Source organism: Aedes aegypti, chromosome 3 (genome assembly GCF_002204515.2).
Source record: "Aedes aegypti strain LVP_AGWG chromosome 3, AaegL5.0 Primary Assembly, whole genome shotgun sequence".
Classification (NCBI taxonomy): Eukaryota; Metazoa; Arthropoda; class Insecta; order Diptera; family Culicidae; genus Aedes; species Aedes aegypti.
Window position 1 is genome coordinate 321,456,235 of NC_035109.1, and position 26,333 is coordinate 321,482,567.

Here is a 26,333-nt window from a genome sequence, read left to right on the forward strand (position 1 = left end):
GATAATTATACTATAATTTTCAATCTAGCTAACAATGCCAAATAATTAATAAAAATAACAACACTTTAATCGTTTCTGTCAGACGTCATTCCTCCGTGGGCCATGTTAATTGATGATTTAGATCTTTGAACGAAAGAGTTTGTGAAGAATATTTTTATGTAGTGTTTTGAACACAATTAAATACAGAGATATACTTTCAATGTTTTTTTAACATAGCTGTTGTGAATTATGCCTGTCCGGGATTACGGGTCAGTGTTTTTAAATCCGGACATCGTGTGGAAGATCCACTTTTTACTAGTGTAAATGATGTTTTTGATATATAAAACAAGAGAAGACTTGAAATATATACATTTAAAGTGTTGCGAGTTATTGAAAAATGGTGTAATGTAATTGTGTATATCTGCGATTCCAGCCACACGCTAACGAGTTCAAGCCACACGCGCTTCAGTTCAGGTAATGAAATCATTAACATTAGTTACGTGTTGTTCTTTGTGACAGTATAGGGAAAAACGTCGAATTGATTAAAAAGTATTGTTTCGAAGAATTTGTATGGTTTTCTTGAAAAGATGTGCAAAAATATCATATAAAAACACAGGTGTCCGGATTTTGATCCAAAAATGTCCGGATTTAAAAACATCTTTTGATCAGGTGTCCGGGTTTAAAGACAAGACGCGCTTCAATATTTCATTGATTTACTTGTAAAAATCATGAATAGTATCGAAAATTTGTACACTTTCATGAAGATCTGAAGTGTAAAAATAGGTTGAATAATAACACTACGAGAATATTTCCACCAAACATACCTAAATCTAAGTTTAAGCATTGCTGTCGGCTTAAGCGTCCGGGTTTTGATTCAGCACGGTATACCCAAAAATATCAGTTTTTCGCAAAACTAAGTGGAAATGTAAAAATTTTTGTGACATTTTTCGCACGATCAGGCAGTATTCGCTAAATTTGAAGATAACGCTTTCCACAAAATATTGGAAAAGAGTTTATCTTTTTTTGGTTCCATGCAATGAAAGTTTACCAAAAAATAGAAAATTAACATCAAAAAACAATAAACAGCCACAGCTTTACCAAATCTAAATCGAATTTTATGATAATTGGAGTGAAAGTCTCTAACATGAATAGCATTCGAACCACCATGATATTTATAAGTTTTATTTTGAATTGAGCTAGAAATCTCAAAAAGAAACTATTGCCCACTTTATTTTATTTTATCTACATCTCGATATCTTTCCCTATGTCGATGATTGCTTCGGTCCCTTCATTCTGCATACGATTTCTCTCTCCATGTCTCGATATCCTCCTTATCTTGATATCTCCATATATCGATGTGTTCCTGTTGATTTCATGTTCCCAATTTTCTCTCCATATGTCGATATGAACATTATCAAAAGTTACTAGACTAGATTTAAGCGATTCAAAAAAAAACTTGAAAACTCAAAATGAAGTCTGTTTGTTTATTATTTTGCTAGTAACGGAGTGATTTTCAATCTAGTGTTCATTAAATTAATGTTCTTTATCTCGATCTCTCCCTATCTCGATGGTCCCTTCGATATCGAGATGTGGAGAGGCGACTGTAATTTGATTTCGCATTTGTCGAGAAGGAGCATGTTTTTTTTTTGTGCATTCATTCTGAATAGGGAAAGTGTACCAGTTATGGTCATAGTGGTTCCCTATTTGGCCATATGCAAAATTTGGAGAACTTTTACATTTTTAATCTTTTTGAATGCTTTAACATCAAGATATATCCTATATTTTACTGCTGAAACACAAAAAACTTTTCAAAGTGGGAAGGCATTCAAAATATTACGTATGGCGAAATAGGGAACCACTATGGCCATAACTGGTACACTTACCCTAGACGGTCATTTTTTGTTAATAACGGTTTCAGACACAGCGTGCCTCACGTATGGTCCCGCGTGTACTGCCAGCGGGAAAAGAGCGAAAGCTTTACTTTCTTGAGGATGGAAATCTTTCTTATTTTTTGTGTTCGTAACAGTTGGGTGCAAGAAGCGCAACGATGTGGAAATCTCGCTGCGTACGACACCCAAGATGGAAACCACCGCAGGAATAACCAGCCGGAGGATGCTTCTGCTAAGTGAAGATTAAATGGCCACCGCTTTTTCGGGGGGGAGAAGTTGCGAGGGGAAGTGAGATTTTAATTTTTCTGATAACAGAAAGCCGGTGCAGCATCACTTCGAAGGAAATGTTGGTCGGTAGAGTGCGTGCAATTTATGGAAGCACAAAAAGTTTGAGCAGACGTATAGGAAATGGGCTGCGATCGTTGTGAATTGAGAGTAAAGCTGTAATGAACTATCTGACGAAGGGTAACCGAAAAGACATGGAGCAACTTACTTAAAATGATGACCCTATTTCAGAATAAAAACTTTGTCTACAGATGTTTTTAAGTGAAATTATTCGGAATGCTTCATTAGTGACCAAACACGAAAAAATCTCGTAATTTTTTTTTTTTTACTTTACTGTATTGATTCAGTTTACTTTACCATCGATTTTTCTGCTCATGAACAAATTATCTGCAGGAGTAAAATAATCGGAAGCACCACTCACAAGGTAAAAAATCATTTACCGTCAATTAAGCCTGATGGGACAGCAATTAATTTAAAGTTGCTCCCCACTCCCTTCTGCATAATTTCGCACCGATGTCCCAAGCCACCAACCGCCAATTGACTGTCCTGTTCGCCACCACGGAAGCCTTGCTGACAACATTCAATGCCTTCTAACTAGGTCCTTACAGCCTTTACCATCGTCATCATCATCGGTACGAAGGCATTGGGTTCTACCCTACCGCATATTTTCTTAATTAATAGCCATCGCGCGAAAATGACACTTAAAATCCTGGTTTTCTCCCGTGTTCGGCTGAATGGGTGGGAGCGCTACCTGGAGTAGTGGCAGCAGTAGTAAAATTACGGCCATTCTGAAAGCTTGATGCAAATGAAAATGGTTGAAAATCTTGGGAAGGGATGAACACAAAGATGCTGGTATATTTATCACTGGACCAGAACCGTCGTCAAACGATGAAATTTTGGTTTTTGATGAGGATATGGTCGTAGAGTAAGATTGATGATTATTGAGCCTTTATATGATAATTTTCAAGATTTATTAATTAGGAGGAAGGTAGGTACCTCGTGGCTCGATGATTTAGGAGAAAGCAATCTTATTTGGTTGGCGACGCAGTAAAAGTTTGTGTGTTTTTTTTTTTTTCGTTTCGCTTGTTTTGCTGGGCAGTACTTCGTGGGGCCCAAGCTGAAAGTGCTTTGTGGCTACTCAGTTAAGGATGGAGGATCAATTGGTGAGCTCGTTTCATGTTTTAATTTAAAATCTGTTAATTATGTATGATACGTAAATACGACCCTAGCCGTCTCAAAGATATAATCTAGTTCTTTCAATTTTCCCATTTCACTTAAAGGTTTGCATTCCATGTATCATATGATGAAAAGCCGCCATTTTATGTTGATAAGTGTGGCTGGAAGTACCGGGATAACTCGCATAGTATTAGTTGATTTCCGGTAAATTTCAAAGTCAAAGTGAAATGATTCCCTAGAAATAAGCAAATCCAGAAATGGTAGTTTATTATCCTTTTCCTCTTCATGAGTAAATTTTATATCTTTGTGGATACTGTAAATTGGTTCTAAAATTCTTGGCAAATAATCCTTTTTGATAATGCTTAACACATCATCTACACATCTCCACCAACGTTGTGGTAACAAAGCTTTCTTTGTCAAAATGCTTTCAAAAATGGCCATAATGCATTTTAGATCTACAAACGCTTTGTGTTCAATGAGTACTTTCACAGATATTAACTGAGAGTTTTCTTCGCAATAGTTACCATTTTCGCATTCATATGTATATCATGTGACGACATATACCCGAGAGAGTCAAACAAAATTACATTAAAAAAAAAAAAACTAGCACGACCGGAAATCCAACCAGCGTGATTTTGCTTTGTTTATTTATTTATTTATTTGACGTCAAGCATTTTGTAGACCATTCTAAATTACATTGTGTTCTTAATATCTATGTGTTTGTATACTATAAATTTGTTGAGTATACTCTATCCATAATACATTCCTCAGTTACTATTGTTTTGTATATCAAAAAAGTATTTGCGATGATGACCGACTGTGAACAAGTAACGATTGCGCAAGTGACGAGTAGGAGTATAAAAATTCAGTTTTGAAAGTTTATCAGCAGAATCAATGCGCTGTGAAATAATATCGTTAACAAAAGAAACCATAGCATAATCACGACGCACTTTCAGTGATTTCATATTAAGAAGCATGCATCGTGATTCATTTGATGGTAGAGGAAGTACTGACCAGCCTATATTACGTAGTGCGTATAATAAAAACTGCTTTTGTATCGATTCTATACGTTCTTCATGTTTTTTTTTATGTAAGGTGACCAAACAATACTATAATATTCTAATATTGATCTTACATATGCAACATAAAGTATTTTTAATGTGTAAGGATCACGAAAGTGTTGGCCAAATCGTTTTATGAAATTTAGCATATTTCCTGCTCTATGAATTATTGCATTATAGTGATCTACAAATGAAAGTTTTGAGTCTAAGATAACTCCTAAGTCTCTTATTGTATCACATTTTTATTTTTAATTTCTAAAAATAGCTTCATGTCGTCAGCATATATAAGGACCCTCAGTTTGTTTAGAATATAAGAAACGTCATTAACATATAAAATAAAAAGAAGAGGGCTCAAGTGTGAGCCTTGAGGTACTCCAGATGTAACATGCATTGGATTTGATCTTTTCCCATTGAATTTTACTATTTGCTGACGGTCGTTTAAATAGGACTTGATCCACGTAAGGAGACTCATTTCGATTCCCATTTTTTTCAAGCTTGAAAGGCAACATTGGAATGTCCAGTTTATCAAATGCTTTACTAAATTCAGTGTAAAGAGCTTCTACGAAGTAACCTTCATTAATTGCACTCAGTGAGTAACTCACAAATTCAAGAAGATTCGTAGTGGTCGAACGACCTTTGAAAAAGACGTGTTGAGCGTTTGTTATACGAGTTTTTATTTGGGCAAACAATTGACTCGAAAAGTTTTGGAATACATGACATAATAGCAATACTGCGATAATTTCGACTGTCCGATTTCTTACCTGATTTATATATTGGTATGAGGAATGATTTTTTCCATACCTTTGGAAATTGGCCAGTTTGAAGAGACATATTGAATAACCAAAATAATGGAATTGTGAGTTCAGTTGCTAAGTTTTTTATGAATCCGGGTGGAATTTCATCTGGCCCTGATCCTTTAGTGGCATCCATATTTTTAAGACCAAACAAAATGTCCAGAACATTTATAGAATTAACGCCAACATCACTCGGAAAGTCAGCACAATGTGAAAAGTAAGAATAATCCCGATCGTTTTCCGAAAATGTGTAATAATTGTCTTGAAAAAAATTTGCGAAAATATTGCAAATATCTTCAGAATTATTTCCTACTTTTCCATCCAAAGTCATTGTTGATGGAAAATTGCACGATTTTAGTTTAGTTTTAACGTGATTGAAAAAATTCTTCGGACATGACTTTATTTTATTTTCAGTTTTTATGTTGTACTCGGTAAGTGCTGTAGAAATGGCTAAATTGAGTTGGTCGCAAATAACCAAATATTTTTCTAAATCGTCTGGTTTTTTATATCTTCTGTAACAAGATTATAACAGAATGCGTTCCCCTGATATGAGTTTTTATATCACCAGTTGTTATAAACATGTACCGTTAGTAGTTAAAATAACAAAAATTCTAACAAAATTTGCACCAAATTAATCTAAAATATAACAAACCCTGTTACAATTATATCAAAATTATTACAGAATGTGTTGCAAGGATGTTACAAAATAACAAAATTATTGCAAACTATGTTACTGTTTATGACATCGGATGTTATTTGCAATTAACTTATAGATGGGATGTCAAAACTATAACAAATCTTGTTATAAATGTGTTATTAAAAATATAACAAGTTGAAAACAAAGCCATCTTGATAACCAAATTTTATCAACTTCTGTAATTTTTAACTAGGGCTGATAGAAATGTGTTATAATCTTGTTATGTGGTTCTGGTCGGGTAGTTTCAGTCTAATATTAGTATAATTGGCTCTACTATAATCGAAAATATTCTCATACACATATTCGTGAGGAGTATGATTAATATGCATAAACATAGAATATTCTATTGCCGTGTGAAACGCTTCATTTTTCCATAATGGTGAAATTGACTCACTTACACAGAAATCTTCATGCATATTTGTCAATAAAAATCTAGGTAACAGTTTTGTTTATTTTTTATGTGATTTATTTGATTAAGGCCTAAGGATGCAGTTTTGTCAAAAAAAAAATGCAAAGTTTCATTATCGCCAACAACAGGGAGTAGAATACTCTCGTTTTCAAAATCAGGAATGAAATCTGCATTACGTTGATTGAAATCGCCATAAATATGCACCTTGTTTTCGGGAGGAAGTTGAGTTATGATTTCTTCTGCTATCAGGAAAAAACTCTCGTATTTTGACTTACAAGCCTGATCTGGGGGAAAGTAAACTGATACAAAAATATGAGTTTCATTACCAATATTTGATTGCTCAAATTCTTTAAATTTAGGTGAAGCAATGATTTCAGAACTGAAACTTGATGATATTGCAACGACGACTCCTCCGCCCGATCTTCTTTGTGTCAAAAGTAGGTCACGATCATTGCGAAATACGTTGTAATTGCTACCAAAAATTTCTTCACTTTTCACATCATCATTCCAACTTGTTTCTGTTCCCAAAATGATTGAGTACGATGAACTTAATATATTTTTATGAATTTCATTAATTTTAAAAGCACTTTTCATGCGATTAAAGTTCTGACAATAGATTAAAATTTCAGTTGGCTATGTTTCAGAAGAAATTATTGGTAGTTCGTTATTTAAGTCTGCGAAACCATACGGTGAATTGTCATTATTATTTGTTACCAAGTGCTGATTAGCTTCACCGGGTTGCATTGAATTATTTTCTGCCTCTGAGGGGTCCGTCAATTCCGTAGAAAACACGAATGCCGGCATGCACCGCATGCTTCACAAGATCCACCAGTTGAAGGTCTTTCCGTCGTCCAGTTCGGGGGTGGTACTGCAACGGACTGCCGGGGCGCCTCCCTCGCCGGATATGAGTTTAAAATTTCACCTTTTTAAAACTGCATGGTTGGTCGATAATTTGTTGGCGGTCTAGAGAATTGACGTTTCGCTGCCGCAAGAAGCTCTCTGTCAGGAGGAAGTTGATGACTCCTTTTCTGGCTAATGTTGAAGTCGAAATTTCCGTGATTGTAATTCTGTTGTTTGCTTACTTTGTGATGAATTTTGGATGGGACATTATTATGGCAATGGTGATTAATGTTCACGTTGTTGTTGTTGTTGATGTTGTTCTTATTACAATTTTTGTTAGCGTTCCTGATTCTCCACTTTCTACGCTTTTTCGCTTTATCGGCCATATTTTGCTGCCTTTTGTGAAAGCTTATGCGCATGTCATATTGCGTCCAATCGGCTTTCCAAACTTTTCTGTTTCCAAGTAGGCGCCATCCTGACACTTCAGCAATTTTATTATTCAATTCGGCTTCCAAACTTGGATATTCTATTGATGGTGGAGCCGACGTATTTTTATTTGTCAATATATTTGCGGACAAAGACTTTAATTCATCGAGGATGTCCAGCCCCAGCATTGGATTTGCATCCATCGCGCAACTTGCCACTGTGTCAATTGATAATTGATTTAAATGACTAATTTCGTCGTTCAGTAGATATATCGGATGTCACCGTTTTTAGCGTGGACACAGATAACAGACGTTGAAGTCCGATTGTGAAACTGTGTAAGACAATTAACGGTCATTTTGAATGGCAACACAAGTAGCAACATAATGGTGGTGCTGTCATCGCTAAGTTCCCATGACGATGTCAGTGGTGAATATGAAATATTTCAAGATACTGATATTCACCACTGATTGACGCAATTCACTGTATGACGGCGCTAGTGATTCAAAGGAGTTTCAATTTGAATATTTACACAGGTTTTCAGAATTTTTTTGTTCTAGCATAAACATCTGTTATCTGTGGCGTGGAGTACATATTTTCAGTAGTTGCCGTTATTACGGTATCAAGAAGGCCGGTAATATGATTCTTGATGGCAACGACACTCCCAGCCAAGCTACTGTTTTTATTTATTGCTGCCAGTTCATTTCTCACGCTAGTAAGCAAAATCTCCATACCTTCAATAGCTTCATGGACAAAACTTGGTTTTTCTTGATGAAGCGAGAGTCTGTGCATCACTTCCGTATTGGCATTCAGCTGTTTCTCGAGAACTTTTTGTTGCTCCAATAGTCCGTTAAAATCCAATTTCGCCTGAATTAGCTCTTGACAGGATTCACAGCATGGTGGTAGGGGAACTGGGTGTAAAATGCGCCGTTGGGGTAAAACGCGCCACCCTTGTTTTGAACGAACGACGTGCTTTGGGACTCTGTTTTTCACCCGATATAATGGAAAATGTATTGATATGCTTCTCTATATATATTTTTAAGTGTTTTCTTGGCAAAAATCGTGAAATACTCGAAAAAACGTTTTTCGCTGTTTTCGTTGTAATTTTGTGTTATTTTCTAGACGATTTTTCAGGTCGATAAACAACAAAACTTTTGAAACTATCACCGAGAATCAACTTGTGCACTCCCATAGTTCTTATTCCATACGAAAAAAGTGTTGAATTTATCCTTAAAAAGCGTATTAAAAGACTTAAACTTCAATCAACTCGTGGGGCAAAACGGCCACTCCTATTTCATAACACCAAAACAGCCGTTTGAATTCAAATTCCAGCAAACGTAATGCCAAGCTGTAGTTACGTGCCAATTCGAACCTTACAAATATACATTTTTCGAATCAGCATGTATACTATAATCGAACAATAACATCTGATCAAACGCCCTCATGTATGCAACGTATTTGCAAGCATGATTGCGCATGCGTGCGCGCGAATGACTAACGCCGAGAGCAGGTGGCGCGTTTTACCCCGCAAAAAATAAAACTGCAGATAAGGGGCTATCCATTAATTATGTAAGGGTTTATGGGGGGAGGGGGGGTTTGAAATTTATTACGCGCCATACAATTTATTTGTAACTTTCATACTAAAAATCTTATCATGGGGGGAGGGGGGGTTGAAAAACCCCGAAAATTGTCTTACGTAATTAATGGATCGCCCCTAAGCAAGCATTTTATAAAAATTGATTTATAAAATCCAGAAAAAAGAAAATGGATGGCTGTTTCTACTATTTGATAGAAAACATGTTTGTCTATGAGATAATGAATAAAAAAAAGGCTTATAATAATGTTCTTCATAGCTAAAAACGCTTCCTTCCTTAGGGGGCGCGTTTTACCCCCAGTTACCCTACGTAAGAGTTAACGTCCACTACCAATGAGAATATATACTAAGGTGTGGAAGAAGAAGCAAAGGGTATGTATTAGTAAAGAGAAAAAATGTAAACAAAAATAACTACGTCACTAATTTACATGGCTTCTTATGGGAGCTCGCTCGCTTGTAGTAGTGAAACATTTTGCACCGTACACGGATGTCACGCACACTAAATGTCTTCTTCCTCACCTCGGTATATATTCTCATTGGTCCACTACCTTCCTGTCTCTTCTCCGCAGTGAACCACTCTGCACGGTGACACCAATGCAGTTTGCATGAAACTTCCGCGGGCAGCCTACACATGACAGAAGTGTCGTAAGCACAAATTTCGCAACTCATTAAAAACTGATTCGATTATAAACAATATCGCGCACGGCACTTGTGTAGCAACTTAGAGCTGATGTAATAAAAATTTAATGACAAATGAAAACGCGCACAGGTGGGCTGGAGCAATTAACAAACGCGTCCGAACTGTTTGACGACTTAAACAGGGTTTTTTGTAGCCACTAGGAAGGAAGGCTCAACTGAACACTTATTAAAGGTGATTTTGACTCTGTTGCATGAGTTTAGACTGCATCAGTTTTACCCATTTGGTAAAAAGTGCATTCTTTATTTTTTTTACGGGAATATGCAGCATGCATGGGGCCTTCCTTAGCATAGTGGTTAGAGTCCGCGACTACAAAGCAAAGCCATGCTGAAGGTGTCTGGGTTCGATTCCTGGTCGATCCAGGATCTTTTCGTAAATGAAATATCCTTGAAAATATCCTTGCCACACAATATACGAATGCGAAAATGGCAACTTAGGCAAAGAAAGCTCTCAGTTAATAACTGTGGAAGTGTTCATAAGAACACTAATCTGAGTAGCCGACTCTGTCCCAGTGGGGACGTTCATGCCAAGAAGAAGAAGAAGAAGATGTGGCTTGCATAGTATAATACTTCTGTTCAAATAGCCAGGCTTCTATCAAAGCTCTTGCTTCGGCAAATCAATGTCGAGGTTAGTCAAACTAAAATTGAAAAAACTGTGTGTATTTAGTAACCTCAGTAAACCTTAAATGGCTGGCCATTCTTCCATTGCTGGACATGAATTGGATCATGAATCAACTCGCAACTGAATCATCGTTTTATCAGTTTTCTCCAAGAAGCATTTCCACTTCATTCTGAAGAATCTAAGTTTGACACAATCAACAAATCCGATTTGATGTTTCCGTTCAATCGCACCAAACCACCGAACATTTCCACCATACAAACGCACAAATCGATTGCAACCGCCACAAACGAGCATTCAACGCTCGGAATGATCCTCCGGCACATCAATTGCCCCTGAAATTGAAATCCACTTTATCTCAATCTGTCCCCGGCTGCGACAAACCAATCTTGATGCCCACCCACCGAAACTGGGGCGTCAAATTCTGCTTCCAGCCAGCATCGTAAAATATACACAACAACCACCACATCAGCCATAAGAAAAGCGTGGTTTCTATTTTTATAACCCTTAAGTTGGTTGCCTCTTTTGGGGCTGCTACCAGGGTGGCTATATTAAAACCTTGAATAGACAGATACTATATCCTGGAGTAAAATATCTGTACTTTAAATCTGTATCCCTCTAAAACTGGTAAAGTCATGAGAAATACACAAGAAATTAAATGAAAAACCAATAATTTGTAACTCCAACGCAGAAGTGTCTGATCTCAGCTTGAATTTTAAGGTTTTTAAAACAAAAAAATATTTTTCTGGAAAAAAATTGTATAAATCTGTATAATTTTGTAAGAATTCTATGTAAAGAATCTGTGTACCTATATTTTTATACAATGTTCTTTTTTTTTGTATAAATACTCACAAAATATTCAAAAATATCTGTAACATACAAATAAATCTTTGTATGTGCCAACCCTGGTTGCTGCTGCTGCTCCAATGCTTGCCTACATCTCACATTGTGTGCATTGAATGGGTTTCCATTGTGAGGTGCGAAGCAGGAAGCCCTCTCAAACGCTTAAAGCTTCCAAATCAATCCACGCGCTTCACCGAATCAGTGGTTGTCAAACTCAGGGAGCATCGCAAGTGGGACAATACTTGTGATTTATATGCTATCATTTCACAACAGAGATAACTATCAATACCAATCCAAAATGTATTCCTCAAGAATCATCATAATTGACAGTTTTTGTTTACAGTATGCGCTTTATAATGCGGTAAAATCAACAAATGTAGGTTGTCGCAAAATAATGAACGCACTATACAAGGTGGACCACAATTTTAAAGCGGTATATTTCAAAATCCAGATGCTTTTAAAACTTGGGGTCTTCAGGTAGAGCGATATCTGATGGTACCTCAATTAATTTGTAATTTGACCGATAGGTGGCGCTAGTGGGCATCAAACTTTAACTTTTGTTTGTAGATATTTTAGAAGCCTGTCTCTTTAGAAAATGGCGTCTTCGAAAAAAATGTTCAGTAAATTAAGGACTACCATTGAGCTAGTTGATTCGAAATTTTGCCACCAGACGGCACCAGTGAGCACGGAATTGTGGTTTGCAGATATCTGAGGAGCCCTACCACTTAGAAAGATAACGTCTTTGTTTTGCTTCTTATCCGTCTATTTGTTTATTTACCTTCTATCTCTTCCTTTTTTACCCAACATACTCCATTGATAGCTAAACAAATAGATAGACCTGTCACATGAAAAGGCCTATGGGGTACGCAGACAGATACGCCATTGCGTATGTTGTGAGCGGCGGTGCAAACATACCCCTACCCGTTAATCTGGTGAGGGTCCTTGCCCGCACCGGATTTACTGTTGCACCTCCCCGCTAGCTTTGTCACTGGCCTTCGGAACTTTTCTCTTCGTTGTCTTGATCATGGCTTGCCAGTTTCGGATGGCTCCCAGGAAACTCGGTCGCGATTGCACGGATCCAGTTCTTCCGCACGGCTTCGTCAGCGATGTACGCTAGATCACCACAAGCTAACGGCGGGTGCAACTTGGTCCTTCGGTTGAACGCCTTGTTCCACCTCGATTGCACTTACACCACGAACAAAGTGGTTCGGCGTCAACAATTCTTCCACTCCTAGTTCTAACCCGACGTACGTCAGCGGCCATGAATTATTCAGGTCTTCGGCCTCTACACGTACATGACGAGGTGGTAGGCTTCCACTTCGAGAACCGCAGTGGATTCACCGTCGGTTCAGTCATGGAACTTTAGACTGGCTCGAACTTCTTCGGAGACATTCGCAGTGATGTGCTCTTGCTCTGGCCAATTTCTCTTCCGTTGGTAGAAGAACTTTGGGGCACGGAACCACGGCCCGTCAAAACTGTCAACTTTTCAACGTACTTTATTGGCATCCATGCGCCACTCCGCAAATCTCATCATCCATTGGATTTCACCGATTCTAAACGCCACGTACTGCTTATATCCGACGGTGATCGGAGTGGACCCACGACAAGGCAGTCTTCGAGTCGGACCACATAAAGCGTTGCTTCACCTCGAGGGAAAAATGTCGACGGCAGAATTCGCCAGTCGTGCTCAAAGGACTGCTGCCTGCAGCTCTGGTCGGGGGATTGATAGGTGACTTCGACATCACGAGGGAACATAACGGCCCGTTTATTGTCACGATGCGGACGTATACTGCTGCACCGTATGCGTCTTGACTTGCGTCGACGAAAACGTGAAGCTGATGGCTGCTTTAGCATAGGGTACGGCCACCCTGGAAGAAATAACGGGGAATGCGAACGACATCGACCTCTGGGAATCTTCTGATCCAGTTGTTACGTAGAGAAGTGCGTAATCTCCGTCGATCGGCTGGTTTTACTCGCATACGCTTCGCCACAGGTCTTGGATCAGCATCTGGGCGTAAAACGTGAAGACGGACAGTAGGCCAAGCGGGTCGAAAAAGCTCATTACGCAGCTCATCACAATCCTTTTCGTCGGCAGCTGCTGGCCGGAGACGAAAGGCTCCAAATCGTCTCTCAACTTAGTGGAGAATGAAAACTCGTCGCTTGCAAAGTTCCACACGATTCCCATAACGCGCTCGGTGTCGGACTCATTATTTTCGCTGAACCAAACACACTGATCCGTTGTTCCTTCTCCGATCTGTATCAGGAACTCTTCGGAGTTGGAGACCCAGTAGTGGAGCTCGAAGCCGCCTTCGGTGTAGACATGCCGAACTTCCTTCGCTTGCTTCACTGCTTGGTCTACCGATCTGCACTATAGAAGGAGTCGTCGACGAAGTGATTCTCGACGAACGCCTTCGCTACCTCCGGAAACTGTCCGGCAAACTCCATCGCATTCAAATTCTTCACATATTGTGCAGAGCATGATGCACTCGTGGATCCGAAAGTCACCACGTACATCTCCTTGATGTCTGCACCGAATCCAACTGCTCGCTCTCTAAACTTGCAGGTCACTGCCGGCAGAGCAGTCAGCATGTCCGAATCCTTCAGTAGCTTGGAGTTCAGCGACACGCCTTTTACTTCTGCTCTAGTGTCTCACACCAAGCGGAACTTCTTCTTCCTCTAATTGTTGATGATGTTCAGCGGTACATACCACACCTTGCTGCAGTCGAACGTCACTAGCTCCGACGGTGTTGCTTTGCGTGCGTACCCTATGATCAAATACTCAGCGATCATCGATGGGACTTTGGCGTAGAGATCTGGACCCTTCCTGAGACGGTTCGCCAGGCCCTTCAGACGCTTGACCGCCATCGGGTAGCTATCGGGGAACTTCGGGTCATCGTACTTCCAAAGCAGTCCCGTATCGAATCGGTTACCGATCCGCTTCGTCGTTTTCTTCAAAATTTCTTTCGCTCTTACCGGACTCCTACAGCATATCGTGGCTCTTCAGCAAGTCGTGGAGATCTCGGTTCGTCACGGTGGTGCACATGTGGTATCCGATGATTCCTCACCGCCGATTGATCCATACACCGTCTATCCAAGCTTGGACCTGGCCGCTATCGGCTCTTCGGGGCAGCCTAACCGTGACTCAAGTGGTGCCGACAGGCGAACATCTCGCATTCCGATTACTATTTGCGGGGCAGTTTGCTGGAAGCCAACGATCGGTAGTTCTTGGAGGTGTGCAAACTGCTGAACCACTTTGGACACGTCGAATGTGTGATGCGGCACCTTTAAACTTCCGACGGTGTGCGCACCCTTGACAAAGATGCGCTGTTCCGATCCTCTAGCGGAGATGAGGAGGCTCGCACACTGCGAATCCTTCCCATACGTTTCCCAACATTCGGCGAGCTGGAACCGTTTGAACTTCTCGCAGTTGCGGATTCGGTGGTCCACTTTGCCGCAAATTCTGCGCGCGTCCACTGCTTTACCGGTGAACTCAAACTTCGGTTTTAGGCTGTATCGTGTGCGTGCACATAGCCTTCGTTCGCTCTACTCCTGGACTCTCTTTGAAGGTAGCTCTGCAAACCATGATGCTTCGCCGTATACCGCCGTATACTAGATTAGCATCGGGTTCTCCAAATGTGTAGTTAGCCCGGTAGCTTCCAGGTGATCGGCAAGCTACAGAACTAATATACCGAAACTGATGAAACTCGTCAGTCGATCTGCTTTCGGTTGCACACCATTGCGTACTTTTAATAGCAGCGTGTTCAGCAGACGCTCTGGTCGGCCAAACAGCATACGCAGCGTCTCGATGATTTTCGGCGCTGATTTCGGCAGGAGCAGCCTACTCCGTACCGTTTTCAGCGCATCTTCCTTCAGGCACTCTTGTGGTCGCGACGTGTCATAGTTGCTGATGAACATTGGCCACTCCTCCAGGTTGCCAGATGTCCGAAGGGCGTTTCATCCGCTTCGAGACCGATCAGGAAACTTTTTGGCAGACTTGATAGACCTCCAACTCCAAAGCAAGCTTCTGGGTAACTTTCGGCGTCGAATGTTTGCGATAGGCTCCTCTAGGATAACTTAGACTCATTTTTGCCGGATCTGTTTTCCCAGGCTGTATTTTCCTGACTTTCCTTTCTCGAGCATTTTCCCTGGCTTCACTTTCTCCGGTTTCATAGTCTTCAGCGACCGGTTCTTCGAACTCTCCGCTTCGTTGCCCCCAACTGCTCCATCCAACTCCTTTTCATCCTCTGTTGGCACTTCACTCCGCTTCAGCTTCAGTTACTTCAGCCTTTCCTCCATCTCCGTCCACATTTCAGCAAGCTTCTTCTGATGAGTCTGCTCTTCTGCGATCTTCTTCTTCATTTGCGCCTCTTCGAACATCTTCTCTTTGTCCATCTTTCGCTTCTACTTATTCTTCTCCGCTTCGAGTTTCTTCAACTCCTCTTGCAATTCCGATGAACTGGAATCACCACTTGCACCTTCATTGCACTTTTGACAGGACCGTGACGCAAACACAGCTATAATGGTACCACTACTGGCAGTGGTCACAAAATACCATTTGAGAGTCATCCTCATCGGGATGGTCACAAGCCGCGCAGTTGAAACCCGATTTTTCAGGATTTCCATCAAGAAGAAGCATTATGTCGACACAGAAGAGGAAGCTGTCGAATTAGGTCCGTGAAGCCATTGAGAACAAATGTCGTTTCTCTTGATATGAGGAATCTGCTCCTAATATATTAGACGCCGTCCACAAATCACGTAACTCTCTAGGGGGAGAGGAGAAGTAGGCTCAAGCGTTTTGGCTCATACAAAAAATTAAAATTTTCCATAAAAACAAGCGTTACGGACGAGGGTCATAAATTTCCAATTTTAGCATTACATTATAAATGGACGCTGTCTAATGACACAGTTGCAAATTTTGCATCTTTCACATAGCTTTAAGCGGTAATTTTTTTTGTTTAATTCAATTGTGATACCTAATACTGGGAAGTTATCTTCATTGTCATTCTGTCGGCTTACATAGCAAGCCTGACATGGTTACTCAACGCTGATCCGTTCCAGTTAAATTCAGTGTGATCTTCAAAATAATTTAATTCTTGGCAGATTTTGGCAGCTTCCTGGCAAGATCCTCCAAAAATTTATCAGAGCTTTATTGGTTGGTAGTGAACAAAGCATGTTTTTAACAGCTTTAAAAAAAACATTCGCGGAAGTCTTGTGAATCTTTCATTAAGTTTTCAAGTAAAATTTTTGATCGATTTTTGTCGCAATGATCTTCTATAGATTTCTGCGAAGATTCCTCACGGATATCTGATAAAGCTTTCGTAGATTTCTTGGCGAAACTTTTGACAAATTCTTCCCACAGAAGAATATAACAGAGCATAGAAGCCCATTTGCAAGTCTCTTAAAATGTTTAATGCAGAGCATCCAGAGCTGACGATTTCTGATGAAATCTTCAATTGGGTCCTAATTTTATTGATGAAAACTTATTTTTATTAAATAACACGAAAGGGCGTGCTCTTGTTACTATTTTGGCCAGTGTTGATAGACACCCATTCAAATCTCAATCAATACGCTCTCCCGTGAGAGCAAACTCATTTGATATCTGCTTGGCAAATCTCACGCTAGAGATTTTGATGCCACATAACTTATTCAACTCAAATCGTAAAAAATGATTCAGTCGCAAAACCCGTCAAAAACTCGTGAAAGCCGATTGTTGTTGCTTGCGTTAGAAAGGATTACTATAATTTTACCAGACTTACAAGAAATTATTGTCGTGTGGGAGTAAACTGTTGAAATACGAGACAATGAGTCAAAAAGGTGTGAGCCAACTCATCCATGATTTTTTGACTGCTGAGTTGCATGAAAAATTTCAAACGTGAGTTATGAGAAATTGTGTTTTTCACAACACTGATTTTGGCAATTTTTCCCTCGCAAATAACAGCTATATCATATTTAAACTTTAATTCAAAAAAAATGGGTTCAAATTTGAACCTTGACATTTTTGATCATGTTGGACGTTCACTTTGTCGACAAAAATGCCACAGGGGCTGAAGTTTTTAACACTGGGGTTGTTCCTATCTGACATTTCAGATGGGACAGGGAAAACAAAATATACCCGAAATTTAAGTATAAACCAAGGGGTGTGACAAAATCTCATAAATCAGGTGAAAAATATTTTTTTACCGTAAACCAACGAAATGCATTTAAATATTGAGTAAATATGTGTTTCTGGCCTAACCTAAAGCATTTGGTACAGGGATTTAGGAATCTATTGACTCCTGGGAATATTTTTGTTGCGAAGCTAGTGGGGTTTGGAATGTTCGAGAATGTATATTATTCTTTGCGCTTTTGTTACACATTGGCAAGATATTTTGCAAGATACTGAGCTCATATTTGGGCTGAAATGCGTTGTTTTGAAAATACGTTTTAATTACAAAGTTTCGGCCGATAGAATTTCACCATCTTAAAGTGAATCGTTGTTGTCACAAGTTTTCTCCACTCTATTCTAAAATCTCATATAAATGCGATATACTGCAGAGTCTCAGACCTTCGGATGGAGAAAAATTCACAATTAAATATGCACAAGGGATTTATCCTACTTGCCCTGCATTATTTTTGTCAACATTGTTTATGGAGGTTCTTTGTCATACTTTTGAAAAGATGCTAGTAGTCAGAAATCTACATTCCTGGCAAAATTATTAGTAAACTCATCCAAAGGATCATAGCATGATTCTTGCATTTGGTTGATTGAATTTGATTTCAAGAACATTCACCTTTGAGGACGTTTAAAAGTATTCAAAGGGGGTCGCAGCTACGAAAAGGTTGAGAACCACTAGCGTAGACAGTCGTATCGCTGCCAAAGATTGCCTTGAATAGGACACCAAGTTTCCGATAATATTGCCGAAAGGACACCCGGTAGCTGGCTTGTTGCTGGACTGGTACCATCGAACATTTCGTCACGTCGACAACGAAATGGTTGTGAACGAAATTCTTCAGCATTCCACATTCCCAAGTTGAGAGCACAGATTAGATCCGTAACCATAAGCAGAGCATATGATGAACTCGCGGCCGTTGAGATAGCGAGGAGCGGGAATTGTTAACTCCTAGCTATTTTCTGATGCTCAACTCGAGTGGAGTCCGTCAATCGGTCAAAACACCAGTAGATGAAAAGAGTAGCTGAGAGCTAATTCAGCGTGGTCGCATGCTCCGAACATATCCGGGTAAGGACGGTGCTGTAAGTCTAGTGGACGTCGAGACATCCGCCGGAATCTTGAGGAGGAAAGCGGTCTGCAATCTGACAATTCTGGATGGTGCCGACCATGGAAAAGCGGAATTATGCGGTCGTGGCGATGAGGTTGGTAACGGATGCTGGTATCGTCGAACCAGTGAAGAAACATAGATTGATTCCGACCACCTCTCGATTCAGCACTTCTTTCAACCAAAATTTAACTTTGTCACATATTTGAAGAAAGGAAAATGACCTTCATAGTATCCCATCTCAAACAAAGATGGTGCGGATGGTATCAGAAATGCTTACATGTCGATATCAAGATATAACATCATCACAAGTTACAAAATTTGAGAACCCCTGCGCCAGCCCATAAAGCATCCCCACGGTTGAATGGCTTTCTGTTTACTCACCTTTATATCTGGCTGCATGCTGCGCGTCCTCGTTCCGGGAAGGCTCCGCTGCCGAACTCGTTGAAAACTCCAAGTATTACGAAATGCTTCCTCCAATCTGTGCGTGCAAACTGTAACGGAAGGGGCAGATGGAAAGGATCTATAGGCCAAGCGATCCAGGTAATGAATATTTATTATTCAAACAAAATAAATTACAGCCCTTTGAGCCCGTGCCGATTTTCGTGGGGGGGGGGGGGCGGTTTGGGGAAAGCCGAGTCCGAGTGGAGTCGTGAGTGAATTTTCCGAACCGACAATTTTCACGTTGAGTGAGGATTTTCGCTCTTCTCGTGCAATAATCACGGACAGATTAAAGACCGACGCCAATCGGCGGGGGTTCGAGAAACCTCAAGATTAAAATTCGCCCTCCTCGGAAAAGCTATCGGTGGTTCCCGATCAGAATCACATAACAATATGTGTTTTCTATCAACAGTAGTTAAAAACATCAGAAGTTGCTATAATGTTGTAATAACATGGCTATACATGTTGTATTTTTTTGTAACTGATTTGAAACAATATGTTTTGTTTTCCTTTATGAAATGGCATTTATACAATTATTGCAATCAACATCCCAAGTTATAAACAACAGCATTTGCAAACAATATTGTTATTTTGGAAGACATTCTGTAATAATTTTGTTATAAATGTAAGAGGATATTCTTGTTTTATTTGGTGCAAATTTTGTCAGCGAAACACATTCCGTTATAATCGTGTTTCTTCCATCAGGTCGTGTTTGCTAGTCGGGGAAGCATTATGCAAATTCAGCCGAACTCCTGAGGGGGTGGCAAAACAACAACAACACAATTTCATTTCTTCCGGTGAGTTCTTGGAACTGCGAATCGGCTGCGGATGGCGCGAAGACGTGCGTGAAGCGGAAAAAATGGAATGGAGTTCACAATCGCAATACCATTTTTGGGGGGCTGTAAACGACACAAGCTCTGTGGCTGCGGTGCGTGGAAATTGAGCTGTTGAAAAACCATTTCTGGCAAAGTACGAATCTTGGTCATAGTTTGACAACATAATTTGGCTCCACGTGGTTGGATTACGGAATGGTATTTAGGGGAAAATAATAGACTGAGTAAACAACTAACTTTTCAAGTACCGCCGTGCGGGATGACATTGGGCCTAGGGGGTGACTTTGACCGCCCTTTTCGATGCATCTCATGGCTAGTACAAGAGTAAATAAACTAATCCATGACCATTCAGTGGCTATTTATAACGTATTCTTGAAGCTTGTCACATTGTTTTCATTGCCCTGATTTTAGTTTGCTGTAAAAATCTTGGCCCAAAGTCACCCTTATGGACCAATGTCACCCAGCACGACGGTATGATCAGATAGCAACAAGTTGTAAAAATCCAATTGGTTGGTGCATGTTGTTATCCCCATACACAGTTTCGTTCTTCTTCATTTTCATAACGTATTAACAGAGATTCACATTCCGACTGTTATATACTAGTTATGATCAGCTTTGGAGACAAGAGGTGAAAAAAGTAGTACGAAATGAAACATTTGTAAAATAACCATACCATACAGTTTGATGGAATTCTATTTTTGATCTATATATTGCGGGGAAATTTAAAAATTTGGATTGCTTCGCGGAAATAACGCGCAGTGGGCTATCTCCGCACAGAACAAAAGTCACACAGTGTGCGTTGAAGCTAATTGATAAAAAAAAGATCACCAACTTTGTCGCTACATGAGACGTCATCAAAATCAAAACTTAGGTTAACTATGTCACCGAAGAAGGCTTCCTACGGCAGCTTTAAAATGTCCAATGCTGTTAAAAGATCCGGTCTTTTATGTGGGACTCAAATATTTAGAAATTTGTGTGATAGACACTCGATTCTTGATTAGAGATTTCAACGTTGCACTTTGCTTTCCAATCAATGGGCGATGGACCAAAAACACGGAATCATATAGCTGACAATGTTACTGGTAAAGATTCCATATGTTATACGGGTTTTCAAGTATGCGATTCAATATGGTACCGCAATAGAATATGTCGAAACTAAATGCATTAATCAAGCAGAATTGCGTCCCCCGGCAGGAACTGCTGTAGTTGAATAGACATGAGCAATGTAATACTATTATGTCGATCATGTATCATGGCTCAATAATGATTAAGTCTTATATTCAGTAATTTCCCAAATTTGATCCGCAATGTCACTTCAATCAAAACAATCACACCTAACAACGAGCAAGGCTGTCTATGATCTTTTTCGTGGGAAATTTCCCATTCAAACTCTCCTGATTTTCCAGGAATCAAAATTTTTCTTGTAACGCGTAATAATTTATTCAAACATAGTAACCATTCATTCAATAAATGACTTTTTCTGTACATTTTTTACAAAACAGTTCGGACTTATTCGGACAGATATCGGGGCTTGACTTTTTGTTGAAAACTCTTTTTATATTTTTGACAGACATATCCTCAGCCTGTCCAAAATACATAATTTACCCTACCTCGATATAAAGTAACTCGATTTTTATTTTCGTTACGTTATATCGAAGCAAAATATTTGTTTTCTAAATTGCGTTCAACATGTATTTTTTATGAGAAAATGGATCTAAAATTGATGTTATTGACCTAGCAGTTATTTTCAATCTTCCTCAACACTTTTTTCAAAATTTTCCCGTGTTTTATGTTTTTCTTTTATTATCATTGTTACGTCTCTATTGCAGTAATCTTTAAAGAAATGTATTCTGGAAATATCGTTTGATGAATAATTAAACACTCGAAGAAGCTCTAAAAGGAATTCATAAACGAGATCTCTCAGTAATCCTTAAAAAAAATAATGTTGAGCCGTCCATGAAAATTTCTAGCAGGCAATTATGAAACTTGAAGAATTTTGTTATGATGAACACTTAAGAGCCAGTTCGCGAAAACCGCAACCCCCTTTCCAAGGGAAGTTGTATTGATGTTCTCCGATCAGGCTGAAATTTTCAGGGATTGTTATTCTATATAAAAGATGAAGTTTTGCAAAATATTAGATTTTTATATTAGGGGGAAGTGGGACAAAATGACCCCCAATGATTTCATGTCACTAAACATTCAAAATCACAAAAACTGATATAACTATAGTTAAAGTGCACGGATTATGTTGAAATTTGGCATGAATATTCTGCGTTATATAAACATTGAGATTGGCATGGTATATGGATTTTGAAAGTACTTAAAATCGAGAAAAACAAGTTTTTCATAAACAATTTAGTGATTTTCAAATCGTTTTTTTTTTTCTTACCAACCGAACTAGGTCAAAAAACTAAATATGACGTTTTGTAGGGTAACTCATGGGCTTTCATTTGAGGTGTAATCCAGATATGCCGTTTCAAAAATTTTCGAAACAAATGTTTTTTTCGAGATTGTGCTTCAACTTGAGCCATTTTGCGAGTACCGCAACCGCCTTGTTAAGAGAGGTTGTATTGATGTTCTCCGATCGAGCTGAAATTTACAGGAGTTGTTTTCCTATATAAAAGAAGATATTTCGCAAAATTTCAGATTTTTATATTAGGGAGAAGTGGTACAAAATAACCACTAATGATTTAATGTATAAAAAATTACAAAATTAATTAAACTGCTATAATAGCGATAGTAGAGGCCCAGATAGCCGTAGCGGTAAACGCGCAGCTATTCAGCAAGACCAAGCTGAGGGTCGTGGGTTCGAATCCCACCGGTCGAGGATCTTTTCGGGTTGGAAATTTTCTCGACATCCCAGGACATATAGTATCTTCGTACCTGCCACACGATATACACATGCAAAAATGGTCAATTGGCATAGAAAGCTCTCAGTTAATAACTGTGGAAGTGCTCATAAGAACACCAGGCTGAGAAGCAGGTTTTGTCCCAGTTGGGACGTAACGCCAGAAAGAAGAAGAATAGCGATAGTAAAAACTCACGAATTTGTATGAAATTTGGGATGTTTACTTTACGTTATATGAACTTTAAAATGATCATTTTGGATAGAAAAATGTTTCAAATCGAGAAAAACCTGTTATTTTGTAAAATTAGTTTTTTTTCTCAAATCGACTTATTTTTGGTCAATCGAACTAGGTTGAAGTTTTGTAGGGCAACTCAAGGGCTTTCATTCGCGGTGTACCGTGGTGAATCAAAATACGGGCGGTATGAGCAGCGTATGGAGGCCTCTTGTCGGTAGTTGTAATACCGATTATATCATACCGTGTTGCCGCTGCCATATCTGAAAGAAATGTCACTTTCTTGCAAAAGTGATGATGGTGGATATGGATAACAATAAGTCATTGCATCAATGTTTTCGTTAGCTGCTTCGGCGGTTCAGTAGTAAGCGTTGTTTCTTCTCACGCTGCTTGGATGGGAATCAACTACCGCAATTTTTTAATTTGGATAATGTTTTATGGGTTTGATTGGGAGGGTTACATGTATGTGTGTATGATGGTATGTTTGCTAGAGATCAATTTGTAAATAATTGAGTTAAGCTTAGTTTAGACTGACTGCATATATGGCTGCTATGAGACACTGTACTGTTTATATCTTGAATGGAATTTTGACTCTTACTAGCCTTGATGTTTGCAAATTCCTCGAAAGAGTGAAAGAGAGACGAAGATTGTTAAAAATTGCATTTTTCCACGGAAAATTGTGTGTTTTTACAAAAAACAAATTTTTCAGTACAATCCGTTTAAACGTTACAGTAGTTCTTGTGATTTTGTGAGTTTTCCGACACAAATTTTTTATGGGTCATTTTGACCCACTTTTCCCTCATAAAAAGTGTAGTTCTGCCAAATGGGTTTCTTTTTGAATAGTACACGCAAAAAAAATGTGCGCTAAAAACTACCATTTTTACTCAAGCGCTCGCACCGGCAATTTTCAGCAGACCAGAAATGCGCTTGATTTTACCATGTCTGTAGTCGGAATCAGATTGTTGTAAATTATTTCTGTCAAATTTACCAGTAATGCGGTGGGGGTGTACCGTAAACATAGTAAATTGGTCTGAATTTCCATGGTAGTTTCAAGAATGGGCGTAGTCAGCTAAAATAGTTATTTTTATAACAGAATTTTTTCCCGTGTAATGAACACATATTGTGTAAGCAATGTTTGTGATTTAGTTTTTTGGACAGACATGTTGGTGGTTTAAACTGCAATCATCACTGATTGGTTCAATGAACGCCGCACAGTATTGTTCTTATTACATATTACTCATGTGTTGATGATGTTCAAAGTATTATTCCAGTTTTATTTGAAAATTGTGTACTTACGGCATCGAAACATACAATTCTAATACAATGTCCGGATTCAAAAACATTGGGCTCCAATTCCGGACAGCCTCTTTTTACTATTTTAAACTATATTTACAGCATATTTTTTCAATGCGGTGTCACTAAACTTTTGAACTATAACTTTGTGTATTATTGTGTTACAATCACTACTGCTGCGACGATTGCCTCCATCTAAGCGCCCCTCGAACGCATAGATACCATCCATGCGAATGAGTGGGGGAAATGTCTAGTGGGGGAATGAGAATTGAAAAAATACTTTCTCATTGTTGATTGATCGATGTGAATGCAAAATCGTTTATTAAGTGAATTATAATTTATGTATTATTACTACATGCTTATTAAAACTGAATAATAACAGATAGCGCCCTGAATTACCCTATATTAAATTTAAAAATTTGAATTTGTTTGCCTAGTAAGAGACCAAATGTAAGTAATAAAAATATGCTATACGATTATCTCTAACAAATAAATTTATACCTTTGAGCTGATCTCATCGGGGACATTGATGAGTTTGTTGAACAGACCTTCGAAAGTCCAATATGTCGTAATAACTACAAAAACAACTATTTCCAATATAGTTGTATAAATGTTGTCAATTTAGCATTTTATTGGTAAATATTATCAGAGTGTCCGCCCAGACAACCAGAAATTGCATGAAAGGTCACGTTACAACTCGTTTATTTATTCATTCCAGGTGATTTCGTTATACGTACATTTTGGTTGTCTGGGCGGATATTGTTACCGTCTGAATTTTGATTCACTACGGTACACCGCAAATGAAAGCTCCTGAGTTTCCCTACAAAACTTCATATATAGTTTTTTGACCTAGTTCGGTTGACAAAAATATAAGTCGATTTGAAAAAAACTAATTTTATTAAAACAAAAATAAAACAGATTTTTTTATCAATTTGAAATATTTTTTTAATCCAAATACCATGTTCATTTTGAAGTTCATATAACGTTAAGTAAATATGCCAAATTTCATGCAAATTCGTGCATTTTTACTATCGCTATTAAAGCACTTTAATTGATTTTGTATGTTTTTATATATTATATCATTAGTGGTTATTTTGTACCACTTCTCCCTAATATAAAAATCTGAAATTTTGCGGAATATATTCTTTTATATATTAAAACAACTCCTGTAAATTTCAGCTCGATCGGAGAACAGCAATACAACCTCTCTTAACAAGGCGGTTGCGGTACTCGCAAAATGGCTCAAGTTAAAACACTACCCCGAAAAAAAAAATTTTTTTCGAAAATTTTTGGAACGGCATATTTGGATTACACCTCAAATGAAAGCCCATGAGTTGCCCTACAAAATGTCATATTTAGTTTTTTGACCTAGTTCGGTTGGTAAGAAAAAAATCGATTTGAAAATCACTAAATTTTTTATGAAAAACTTGTTTTTCTCGATTTGAAGTACTTTTAAAATTCATGTTAGTTTACCGAGTTTTTACCACCCAATATTCGGATTACGATATCGAAACATTACTCAACAAACGCAAAACCGACACCGATCGGTTTGACTTCAGATCAACAACTCTCTTTATTCTCAATTCAAAGCAAAATACATACATCAGTTCATCACATTTTATTAGGCATGTTCAATTCTTAAATCTAACATTCATATACCATGCCAATCTCAAAGTTTATATAACGTAGAGTAATCAAGCCAAATTTAAACGTAATCCATGAAGTTTTACTATAGTTATATCAGTTTTTGTGATTTTGCATGTTTAGTGACATGAACTCATTGGGGGTCATTTTGTCCCACTTCCCCCTAATATAAAAATCTAAAATTTTGCAAAACATCATCTTTTATATAGTAGAACAATCCCTGAAAATTTCAGCCTGATCGAAGAACATCAATACAAGAAGGGGTTGCGGCTCTCGCGAACTGGCTCTTAAAATAAATCAATTTGTCATTTATTGACGAAATTTTTTAATAAATTTCTCAAGAAATCTCCAAAAAATCTATAGGAGAATTCATGAAGGAATCGCTAGAAAACTTCATAAAAACAAGAAGTATCCTTGATAGATTTTCCATGGAAAAGTTGGTGGGATTGTCGGCATTATTCTAGGAGAATTCTCCGGGGGATC

The 26,333-nt window shown here is 38.6% G+C and overlaps 1 protein-coding gene across 1 annotated transcript in view; it reads right to left on the minus strand.

Moving 5' to 3' along the window:
- The window catches only part of LOC5571970 (SKI/DACH domain-containing protein 1), a 291,750-nt gene that overhangs the window by 77,542 nt on the left and 187,875 nt on the right, over window positions 1-26,333 (minus strand). The window contains exon 3 of the mRNA XM_021850814.1: window positions 18,944-19,053. The gene's annotated coding sequence lies outside the window, so the exon portion shown is untranslated. The remainder of the gene's footprint in view (window positions 1-18,943; window positions 19,054-26,333) is intronic.